Raw genomic sequence first — 12,603 nt, forward strand, 5'->3', positions numbered from 1 at the left:
CAATTTTAGTCTGATAATGTGCAAATTTCAAGTGGCTACGAATTACCGTTAATTTTTTAGAATTTTTGTTGTCGCATTGGCTTCCATATAATGAATAAACTCAATTTATTTGTATATGGAAGAAATCCGCAACACCTTTGGCGAAAAAAATTCTAAAAAATCAACGGTAACTTTTAGCAACTTGAAACTTGCACATTATCAGACTAAAATTGGTTGGGCTATAAAACTGTGTATTCAGAAAAATTCAAACACTTCTGAGAAAAAGTTTGAAATTTAGGTGAAAATACGGTTGCACTTTTTGAAGTTTTCTACAAATTGTTAAACTTGTTTTTACATGGGGTTTGTTAGAGAAAGAACTGTATTTTAATTGAAAATTCTCAAAAATAAATAAATAAACATATATAAACAAATGGCGTGCTATAGATATGACCGATACTGTACATATCAAACGTTAAAGTGTATTATAAACATACATATGTATGTTTCTATAAGAAGTACATATGCACCTAAGGAAATTTCCCTAAAAAATTATTAATGTGTTATCGAAACGCATACATGAATGAATTTTTTATGTTATTTACTGTAGTTTTGATGGTAAGTCGCCAAATTAATTACAGCAGAAAAACTAAGTGGATACATCAAAACAAATACTAAAGAAAATACATTTAACTACTTAATAAATATAAATGATGCAATTAAATAAATAAAACAAAAATAAAAATAAAAATCAATCGACTGTTTTAACAAAAATACGAAGGATAATCGCTCGTTTTAATGATCTTTTAAAAGCTACCTTGTCATTAACCGAAAAAGTAGTTGTGATGAGTTTAATGATAGGCGATTGCTCATGAATTATTAAAACAAAGGATGCTCAGTTACATAAATATTTTATAGAGCGTTACGATGTTAGTTTTTAAATATGTATGCCTAATAAATGTAAATGACCAACAAACGTGTATTTGAATTTATTGGCCAATCTTCCCTTATTGACATTAAAACGCAAAGATTTCTTTTTATTTTTAGTTAAAACGCATAAATTTATTTCATTATTTATGTATAATTCATAAATAATACTCATACGGTTACTTAAAGTGTATTTTTCCTCAAGTTTGATTAATTTTTTATTTTTTTTTAGTTTATGCAATATGTATGTATGTTATAAGTATTTGTGTACACACAAGCCTTTTTGGGTATTTGTTTTATAACTAAACTTTTGTTTGCTTCTCGTCATTAGCTCATTGGTTTTAGATTATTGCTTAACTTAGCATACATACATATTTAGTGCCCGACATTATGATAAGGTCACAAGTTTTGACTACTGATTTTTTATTACTTTATTTTGATACTTTTTTTGTTTTTAGAAAAGTGTTGTGCTTTCTATAACAAAAACCATATATAGATCCAAAAAAAAAAAAACTTGTCAATATCCATAGGGTGACCTTATCATTATGCCCGGCACCGTATTTAATTTATTTCGCTTATATTGTATATAATTATTTTTCTAGTTATGCACGCACACATATTTTGTTTGCTTGTTTCTTCGAATGAATTATATAAGATGCTTGTTTTGTTTTGTGCTTCGCATTTTTGCATTTTTTAAAAATCAATAACTTATCATGCACTTAAAACGCAAAAAAGGAAAAGAAAAAAATTGTTAAAAATATAAAATCATCACATACATATGAACCGAGCGAAATCCAAAGTTTTTTTTTTGTTTCTTTTTCATTTCATTGTTTTATATTTTATTAATTTAACAAAATGTTCGTTTTTGTATGCGTTGTTTTTTTTCTGCTTTCTCGTTACTTTCAATTAATGTATTATTTGGCCAATTGTTTTTCGATTTCTGTTTTCTGTATATTCAATATTTTATCATTCCTTTGTGAAATTTTTCGTATTCAAACATATAAAACTACTAAGTATATTTGTTTATAAATTGCTTGTCTTTTGAGCAATTTAATAGTATTTTACACCAACACATATTATATTAATTTTTAGTTAATTTATATTTTTTTCGTAACGTTTAAAATTCTTGTTTGCAATTTATTTGTTACTCATTTTATTTTCCATATTCTCAACTTATTTTGGTTTCATTTATTTCGTTTATGCATTTGAGAACTTATTCACCCGAGGCTAACTAACCATCGACGCTCAAATAACAACCGCTTTGGATCCAGACGCTCATTTGCATGAAAATCAGACAATATACATAAGTAAATTTGCTTCAAGATAATTAAAAAAAAAAAACATTAACTTTTGTAGTGAACTGTTTTGTAGATAAAGAATTTCGGATTACATATTTAATCGGATTATGGAAATAAAACGTAGTCTTACTTTTTTGTTAAGCTCGCAAAGGTACGCAAATACATAAATATGGCAAAAAATGAATTAAAATTCCGAAATACTCACATATGCAGCACGTTTTTAGTAAATTTCTTCTTCTTTATTTAGCCACCGATTTTTGAAAAAAAATCTTTTGATTCTACCAAGCGCGCAGAAGTATGTTAACAAGGGACTGTGTACATTTTATGTGAAATAGATAGAGCAATTAATACGCGCACGTGCTGCCAGATTAACGTTGTTCAACATTATTCATAAAAAAAAACTAATAATAACTTTGCTTGTTGTAATAACTGATTTAGATTTTGAAGTTTTTGCGTTTAAAAATTTTAATTCTTTGTAATTGATTGTTCATGAAAATTATTTAATTTTTTATTAATACTTAGTTTTAAGGTTTTTGATTAATTTCAATTGACACATGCCTTTTTGATTTGATTGTAGGTTTTTATATTATATGTATTACATATATTATCTCATATTATATATTATTTTTATATTATACATATTATATGTAGTATATTCTACGTGAAAAATTTTTGAGTTTGAATGTGAATTCGATATTGATACATACTATTTATTTTTTATATATGTATTTTTGTGATATTTTATCTATTCATATTACATGATGTTCACACATAAAATTTACTTTTGTTTACGTATGTACTTTATATTTTTTACTAACTGACTTAAAAAAAAACGAGGAAGGTTATCAACTCGTCGGAGTATTTTTTCTTCTTTTATGTATATTACCGGATAACTTTAGACCGCGTGAACCGTTTTGGATATTTTTTTTATCGTAAGGTTAGGGTAATCCAAAGTTGATTTAGCTCTGATCATTGGATCATGAAGAAACGAAGGGTACTTCAAACATTTAATTTTTATGAGCATATAAACGATACTCTTTTTAATTACTTGTTTCATATATTTTTCTGAACTTTTTATTTAATAATATACATCTTTATTTTAATTATAATGTACCGCTATTTATTTTGCAATTCATCGGTCAAAATGTTTTTTTTGTTTATTGGGTACAGTAATAAGTTTATATTCATAAAAATTAAAATATTTTTGAAACACGCTATAAATGAAATAATTTCATGTATGAAATTATCACTTTTTATAATGCAGCATTTCATACCCGTTACACTTTTTTATGAATATGGCCATATGCATTTAAAAATTTCTTGTTCAATTAAATTTAAATTATTAATTCATTTAAAAAACAAAGCATATAAAATTTGTGTGTGCTTATTTTGTTCCAATTGAAATTTTTTATAGTCAAACATATGAATTGTTATTATTACATACATACTTGTCTAATTAATTTCTATTATAAATTTTAGTACAACTACGATTTTTACTTACATTAGTTAACAGCCATTTATAGTAGTTCATTAAGGTTTAATTTATTTTCGTTAATTTTCGTAAGAAATAGTTCAACGTAGAAATGATATACATATTTACGTAAAAGCAAATATTTGTTTTTCAACAATTTATTTGAATAATCCGCCACAAGCTCAAACAAAATTGCCGATTTAGAAAAATTTATAAAAAAATATTGTTAAATTGAAATCTTTAAATCACTAAAGCGAAAAACGGGGAAACTTTAAACTCGAAAGTATTTTAATACAACAAAAAAATTTACGCAACCTTAGTGGCTACCGCGGCTTTATCCAGTTTAAGAAAATAAATATCGCTTTTGATTTTCGAAAGTAATTTGGAAGACTTTGACAGTGTAAATATGTATACATATCACGATGGCTAAAAAGCTGCTGTAATTTTCTATAGTTACACATTAATAAAACCAATTAAATGAAGAAGAAAAATTATGTGGGTTTCAAAACATGCGTAACCTCAAAAATTTTTTAATATTTTAACTTTTAATAAATTACAACTATTGTAAAAGAAGAAAAAAACTATGTTTAAAGACAGGGAAATAAATAAGATAAAATTGAAAACAATAAAATTTCACAAATAAAGATATAATAAATAAATAAAATACAACAAAATTAAATACAAAATAAACATTTTAGTTGTTATACAACACCACCAATAATTATTGCAAAACCAAATATTTAAGGCTGGAATAGATACAATTCCTATGTACAATTTTGAGATCTGTAAAGAAAAACTATAAGCAAATTGTTACCAAAAAAGTTGCATAAAATAAAAGTTTTTTTACACTTACTTCATTTAAACTTTGTATCCACTCGAAATCTGATAAAAATTATATTTAAAAATTACGGCATCTCAAATGGGGTTTTAACTTAACGATTATTATTTTTTTTTTTTAATTTTTATCGCCTACACATACTACACTTTACAAAACTGCGGCACATTTTCAATTTGTTATTATTATAATCATTTATCTTTTACTAATTACACACTAGCACAACATTTAGGTACAATATTTCAACAGCAACTGTTATTTGGAGTATTACATACACAAGTACATATGGATGTGCAACATAATTAACTAATAGTACTTTACTCCTATTTATGTATTTATACCACTTATTGTACTTACGTTTACTACTACTATTTTATTTATTGATTTATTTATCACTCGAAGTGAACATGATATTAGCATTCAATTTCCAGTTATTGAAAAAGTGCCTAAATTTAGGCAAACAGTTTGCGACTATATATAGCGTTGCTTTCTTGTAACTTAAATTTGCTTGTAATTTTCATAGCTCAACTGTTAGGCGCTAATTTTGAACGTTTTTGACGTGAGCGTGAAAAAGTAGAGGAATTTGGTGATAAGACAAAAATGCAGTTTTAAAATCATCACTAGTTTTTTTTTGGCTATTAATTAAATAAATTTCGCTTAAAGCTCTTTAGCGTTTTCTCTCAACAACTACATACATACTTTGAATGGCAATATTTTACTTATTTTAAATTTAAATTTCTTCTATGCGCATTTAAACACAAATTTCTTAAAAAATTTAAATAAAAATCATCAAAAAAAAACACATATGTTTATGCTATATGTATGTATGTATGTATTTTAGTTAACGCCAATTAATATGCTGTTAAATTAAATATCACAATTTAGATTTGCAGTAACGTTGTCAAATTCTTGTTTGTTTCTTGTTGCTTAAGCTATTTTTATTACTTACGAATTTCATGTTTTAATTTTCATATATGTATGTAGTACATGCATACGTACCATATATTTTTTTTGCATTTTTGTTAAAAATATTTTTTTGGCATTTAAATTTTTGCTATTTTGGTTCCGTATTTTTGCTAGTGTTGTATACAAACTAACTATAGGTACATCTATATAATATGAACATGTATATATTTTTATCTACGTATATATATTTAAGCCATTAAAAACATATACAAACGTATATAAATGCCTATTTACTATTATTTTCTACATGCATATGTATGTTTTTATGTATGTAAATATTTCGTATCTAAACTTTCCACTTCTATTAACACTAATATACCGTCAATATACATGTGTATGTATGTATGTATGTACACATTTATTTGATAACAACATTTGTCAATATACCTTACCTTAATATAGAAAGGTCTAATACATATAGCCGCTGAAATGCAAAAAAGCCGTAACTGACTAAAATTTGTTATTGCTTAAAATAATTTGGCGACATCGTAATCAATCAAAGCGGGAATTTTGGATTTTTACTTAGTTATGATTTTTTTGTATTTCAGCGACGATGTGCGATAGGGCCTTTCTATATTGAGGTAACGATATGTATGTACATATGTATGCATGTACATTACTTAATCTATCCAGCTATACTTGTATAAGCTTTAAGTATGTATGTACATACATAGTATTTTTTTATTTAAATCTAATCTAAAAATTGCGCTAAAGTATTTTTTAATTTATCAACTTTTCTTTTATTGATTTTTTATTTTTTTTTCTACAAGCTCTTGGCCTTAAATTTATTTTTTTCTATAATGGCACAATTTTTATTCTTTTTGTAGTAGCCACACTTTTTTTAAATTAGAAAATCATTTAATTTTATAAAAAAAACGGTTTGAGCTTTTAACTTAATTTTTTTTTTAATTATTTTTAAAGGTTACCTTTTTATAATTATTGCAAGTTGTTTTAATTATTTTTTGTTGTTTTTCATACACAAATTTTGTTTATTAGTTTTATTTTTTATGAAAGTAATTTATTTTATTTTTCTTTGTGTAATTTTTTATTTACAATTAAATTTAAGATTTTTATTTTTATTTGTATTTTTATATGGTTGTTAAATAGAGCCCTAAATCATTATTTGTTAAATATAAAAATAAATTTTATATTATGTTATTTGTCGAAATTTTCGCCATCAGAAGTCATGACATTTGACCTTCTATTAGGCAATTTTTTGCGAAGAAGCGCTCATATTTGGAGAACGTCTAATTATCAAGCCAAGAATCAAAGCCTCTCCAGAATATTTAAATGAAGTTGGAACTAAAAAGAATCAGATATTTTCCAGAAATGCCTCACAGCTGAGATCNACGAAAGCCATGGGCATAATAAAGAAAAATGAAAGCAATCAAACGAATAGCAATAACGAAAAGACGCGTAGCATTTTTGAAAAAGAAATGGAGGAACTCATGAAGGACTTTAAGGAGAGTATGGAATTGAATAATTTCAATTTGCCACCCGGCTTAACTAAAGATGAAATCAAAACAGTTGATGATTTGGCGCAGAGCATGGAGTTGAAGTTAACACTCTCACCACTTGACAATACCACCTATACATTAAGTAAAGGGACCAAAAAATAATTTTCATTGCAAAAAAAAAATCAAATAAAGTAAATATAAGTAAAAAAATATGTACATACAGTATCGGTCATATCTATAGCACGCCATTTCAAAGTGATATTGTGTGCCACTTATGTGTATTTATTTATTTTTAAGAATTTTCAATTAAAATATACAGTTCTTTCTCTAACAAACCCCATATAAACCCAAGTTCAACAATTTGTAGAAAACTTCAAAAAAGCGCAACAAAATTTCACCTAAATTTCAAACTTTTTTCTCGGAAGTGTTAGAATTTTTTTGAGTACACAGTTTTTTATCCCCTGCAATTTTAGTCTGATAATGTGCAAATTTCAAGTGGCTACGAATTACCGTTAATTTTTTAGAATTTTTGTTGTCGCATTGGCTTCCATATAATGAATAAACTCAATTTATTTGTATATGGAAGAAATCCGCAACACCTTTGGCGAAAAAAATTCTAAAAAATCAACGGTAACTTTTAGCAACTTGAAACTTGCACATTATCAGACTAAAATTGGTTGGGCTATAAAACTGTGTATTCAGAAAAATTCAAACACTTCTGAGAAAAAGTTTGAAATTTAGGTGAAAATACGGTTGCACTTTTTGAAGTTTTCTACAAATTGTTAAACTTGTTTTTACATGGGGTTTGTTAGAGAAAGAACTGTATTTTAATTGAAAATTCTCAAAAATAAATAAATAAACATATATAAACAAATGGCGTGCTATAGATATGACCGATACTGTACATATCAAACGTTAAAGTGTATTATAAACATACATATGTATGTTTCTATAAGAAGTACATATGCACCTAAGGAAATTTCCCTAAAAAATTATTAATGTGTTATCGAAACGCATACATGAATGAATTTTTTATGTTATTTACTGTAGTTTTGATGGTAAGTCGCCAAATTAATTACAGCAGAAAAACTAAGTGGATACATCAAAACAAATACTAAAGAAAATACATTTAACTACTTAATAAATATAAATGATGCAATTAAATAAATAAAACAAAAATAAAAATAAAAATCAATCGACTGTTTTAACAAAAATACGAAGGATAATCGCTCGTTTTAATGATCTTTTAAAAGCTACCTTGTCATTAACCGAAAAAGTAGTTGTGATGAGTTTAATGATAGGCGATTGCTCATGAATTATTAAAACAAAGGATGCTCAGTTACATAAATATTTTATAGAGCGTTACGATGTTAGTTTTTAAATATGTATGCCTAATAAATGTAAATGACCAACAAACGTGTATTTGAATTTATTGGCCAATCTTCCCTTATTGACATTAAAACGCAAAGATTTCTTTTTATTTTTAGTTAAAACGCATAAATTTATTTCATTATTTATGTATAATTCATAAATAATACTCATACGGTTACTTAAAGTGTATTTTTCCTCAAGTTTGATTAATTTTTTATTTTTTTTTAGTTTATGCAATATNAAAAAAAAACTTTAAACGGATTCTGACAAAACCAGCAAGAAAAGTCGTGTGATAACGAAAGTGCTGCCTAGTTTGTACCAAAAAATTGTTTTTGGGCCAGAGTACAGGGAGAGTCTTGATAAATGAATTAAAAAAAAGAGGAAAATCGGGACATCATCGGTAGAAATATGTGATATCGGGACACTTATACGTCCCGATTTTTAAAAAATATTCAGCGGGACAATTGTCTCAAAATCGCTACTGTCTCGCCAAAACCGATACGAATGGTCACCGTACGTATGAGTAACATTATTTTGTGCTCCCATTTTCTATGTCAAATTTTTTTTTAATTCGCAGTGCAAACTTTAAATGAAAATATCTTTGGAAAATGATTTGATCTAGGGAAACGGTATACAGATCCGCCATCTACGATCATTTTAGCATCTTCTTCTTCTTTATTGGCGCTGTAGCCCCCTAAGCGATTCTGGCCGAGTCCAAAACAGCACGCCAGTCGTTTCTCATTTTAGCATCCCTGCAGTGTAATTGAGACTAGGAAAGCATTCTATACGACGGAAAGGCCAAGTGGACAAGGACTTGGTTTCACTTGGCACAGGACTCGTCCAGAATTGCTGAGGCGGTTAAAGCGCAGGAAGCATATTAGACTACAAACATATTTATGTGTATAAAAACCAGTGCAGCACAAAAAAATAGGTTTTTGCTTCTTACAATTTTCTAATTAATTACAATCTCCATGTGTATATCAATCTGATTGACGTATCAAATTCATTTAATTTTCTTTTAAGATTTTATTAATTATATTAGTAAATAATTTTTCTTATATTTCTTTCAAACCTGCATATACATACATACATATGTAGTGTTTATTGCATTGTATTAAATACAATTTTCAACATTTTTAATTACACTAAAATTTATTGCCTGTTTTATTATTTGATTTTTGCTACATACAAACACACATTTTTTCATATCTAAACATATTAATTATATACTCACTATTTTTTAATACCAACAACTAGTTATGCTCATTTTTTTGTTGCGCTTTAACTACATACAATTTTTTTCAACAATTAATATCAAACACTACTCTTATGCTTTTCGCATTTATGCAATAGTTTATAGGTAGGCATTTGTTACATATCAACTAGTACAAACTACCTACAAAGTAATGGGTTTTAACATTTATGCATAGATACAAATACGTAGATACATATGTATATCGATAAGTAATACACATCATTGTTTGTAAGTACATATTTACTTATTTTGCGCTAAAAGGTACTTGAGTCTCTCATTATATCGGTTACTTTTTGTAAAAAACAAAAACGGAAAATCTAAGTCATCTAGAGAAAAACTGCCATAGTACCTACTTTGAGTGTCCAACAACAAATTTCTATGCCTTAAATTTCTTTGCAGTATCTGCCTACAAATATATGGTTGCACAAATGTCTGTATATAAGTCTGTGTATGTAAATAAAATGTTAACATATTTATTTATCTACATCTGCAATATTTGTTCTCATCCTTTCGCAAATTTTCCCCAGCTCCCTCTAAGTTGTACTTGTCTTAAAAGTATATTCGAAAATGTTTGCCTATAACTTCCTCACTGAAATATGAAGTTATTGTAGTTTTTAGAAAATTCAATTCTTTATTTGGTNTTCTCATCCTTTCGCAAATTTTCCCCAGCTCCCTCTAAGTTGTACTTGTCATAAAAGTATATTCGAAAATGTTTGCCTATAACTTCCTCACTGAAATATGAAGTTATTGTAGTTTTTAGAAAATTCAATTCTTCATTTGGTAAAAAAAATTTGCTTTAGGAATATCTGTTTTCGAGTAAATAGTAGTTGTTTATTTATATACTAAATTTTTCGGCTTTCTATTCGCAAAAATAGTGCACATTCGCCTAAAAGTTGGTTAATTTAAACGAGTTGAAATATTTTAAACTCCTATTAAAAATACCCGAGTATTAAAAATACAGTATTGTAGAGTGGTAGTGGTTTCAGTGACCTACTATACGGTTCGGCAATAAATCAAACGATAGAGTGATTAAGAAATCGATTCGCTAAGTTTCGAACGCCGAAAAACTCTAAATGAGTAACAGAAGTGTCTGGCGCATAGCCGATTTTACTATGCACCGTACGTGCATACTTTGAGGCGCTTCTGCTATTCATTTCGGGATTTCTAATGAGTGAAATTTCGGCTAGCGATTTTTAGTACTGCACTGCTAGAGTAATAGTCTCTAAAATTATCATCTTAAAGTTAAAACAGAATCAAATCGCTGAGCAAACTTCGTCGAAAGAAACTTCGCTCTCAAAATTAAAATATATATGAGATTGCATACAACCGAAGCGACAACGAAGTTCGTCTGACGAAATTCGGCGAAAATTAATTTATTCTTAATTTTTCAGCTGCCGCCGGTCACAACAGCAACTGTCAGTGAAAAAATTGCTTTGTTTCCTCACATTCTACTAGATAATTATCAGAATTGCGAATTCTTTCGCTTTTGTATTTTTATATTTTTTATTTGCCATTCAGCTGTTGCGAATTTCCTTTCGGTTCTGTTTTACTGGGCGGCACCGCACCGCAAGGCGAAATTCGCTTAGCGATTTGGTTTTGTTTATGCTTTTAATGGAGACAAGGACTTTTCAAAGGGCATGTGCCAACACGTTCTTAATATACCAAATTAGACTGAGTTAAACATTTTTTTTAACAAACTGCAAAATTTATGTAAGATCAGAGTTGGGCATTATTCGAATAAATTGTTATTTAGATAATTATTCGAATAAAATTTTATCCGTAATATAATTATTCGCAGATAACTTATTCACGAATAAATTATTCGTGAATAAATTGTTTGCGAATAATTTATTCGTTATTTTAAATAATGAATAAAAACTCATTTTTAACACATTGAGCCACCTTTTACTTTTATTTCTATTGTCAAGTATTGTGAGTTAGCTGAACTCTGTTTACCATTTTATCAAGAATACTAGCCCATTCCCTCTAGTTTCGCGGCCCCTGATAATATTTTTTGCGTTGGCCAATGCAAGAATAGCGTTGAAAACCAAATATGGGTAAAGTAAAAATTCTCACACATATTTCTGCAAAAAAATAGCGCTCTGATGCTATATGCAATAAAAAATTCCTTTCAATGTCATGAGCTTTACCGATGGTCTTATTTCCACTTGTGAGATCTTTTCTAAGCGTGCGTAATCTTCTTCTATGATCTTGCAACTACACAATTGGTCCGATGCGTCAACCTCTGGTCTTATGTCATGTAGGCCAACAAAAGTCCTTATAAGGAAGCTGAAGAGCACAGATGTGCGTTTTCTACTATAGGAGAGCCAAACATCCATAAAAATGTAAAATTTGACCATTGATATACCAACAGTGGTATTTCTTGGAAGGATGTGGTCGAAACTTTACTTGCTGATTCGCCACTTTTAAAATATCCAAGAGCTGGTTTCCTTGAGTCTAACTGCTGCAGCAATGGCCGCNAAACTTTCCTTGCTGATTCGCCACTTTTAAAATATCCAAGAGCTGGTTTCCTTGAGTCTTACTGCTGCAGCAATGGCCGCCCGAGCAATTTCATCAAGCGGAGGTAGATGCAAGGTCGCATTTAGGGTGTATGACGACGTGAGACATCGTAGATTCGTATAATATAAACATAAAAACAAAGTAGTCCAGACATATAGGGTTTCTAATGATTTCGACTGCAGCACCATTATGAATTGCAGCCTGATTGTACAATAAGTAGGGATTTTCTAAATAACTCAACTGTAGCGCCACCTAGCGGGTCCATTTTTCGCATAAATATTTTTCATCATGCAGGAAGAACACATTTTGAATTTGAACGAAATCAGTTCATAAATGCGGCTTTTATAAATAACTCGGCTCCATAGCCACAAAGAAGTTTTCTAGTAGCCTTTAATAGGACTTCATGCGCATGGAATAACCTCTGAAAATTTGATTTAAATCTATCCAGGGGTTTGAGTTAAATCGCAACAACGAAAACGGTTATCATTTTATACATAAATATATGTACATATCTATATACATAAATT

This window comes from Rhagoletis zephyria, unplaced genomic scaffold (genome assembly GCF_001687245.7).
Source record: "Rhagoletis zephyria isolate East Lansing unplaced genomic scaffold, Rhagoletis_zephyria_1.1 Rzeph_scaffold_00789, whole genome shotgun sequence".
In the NCBI taxonomy this organism is placed as follows: Eukaryota; Metazoa; Arthropoda; class Insecta; order Diptera; family Tephritidae; genus Rhagoletis; species Rhagoletis zephyria.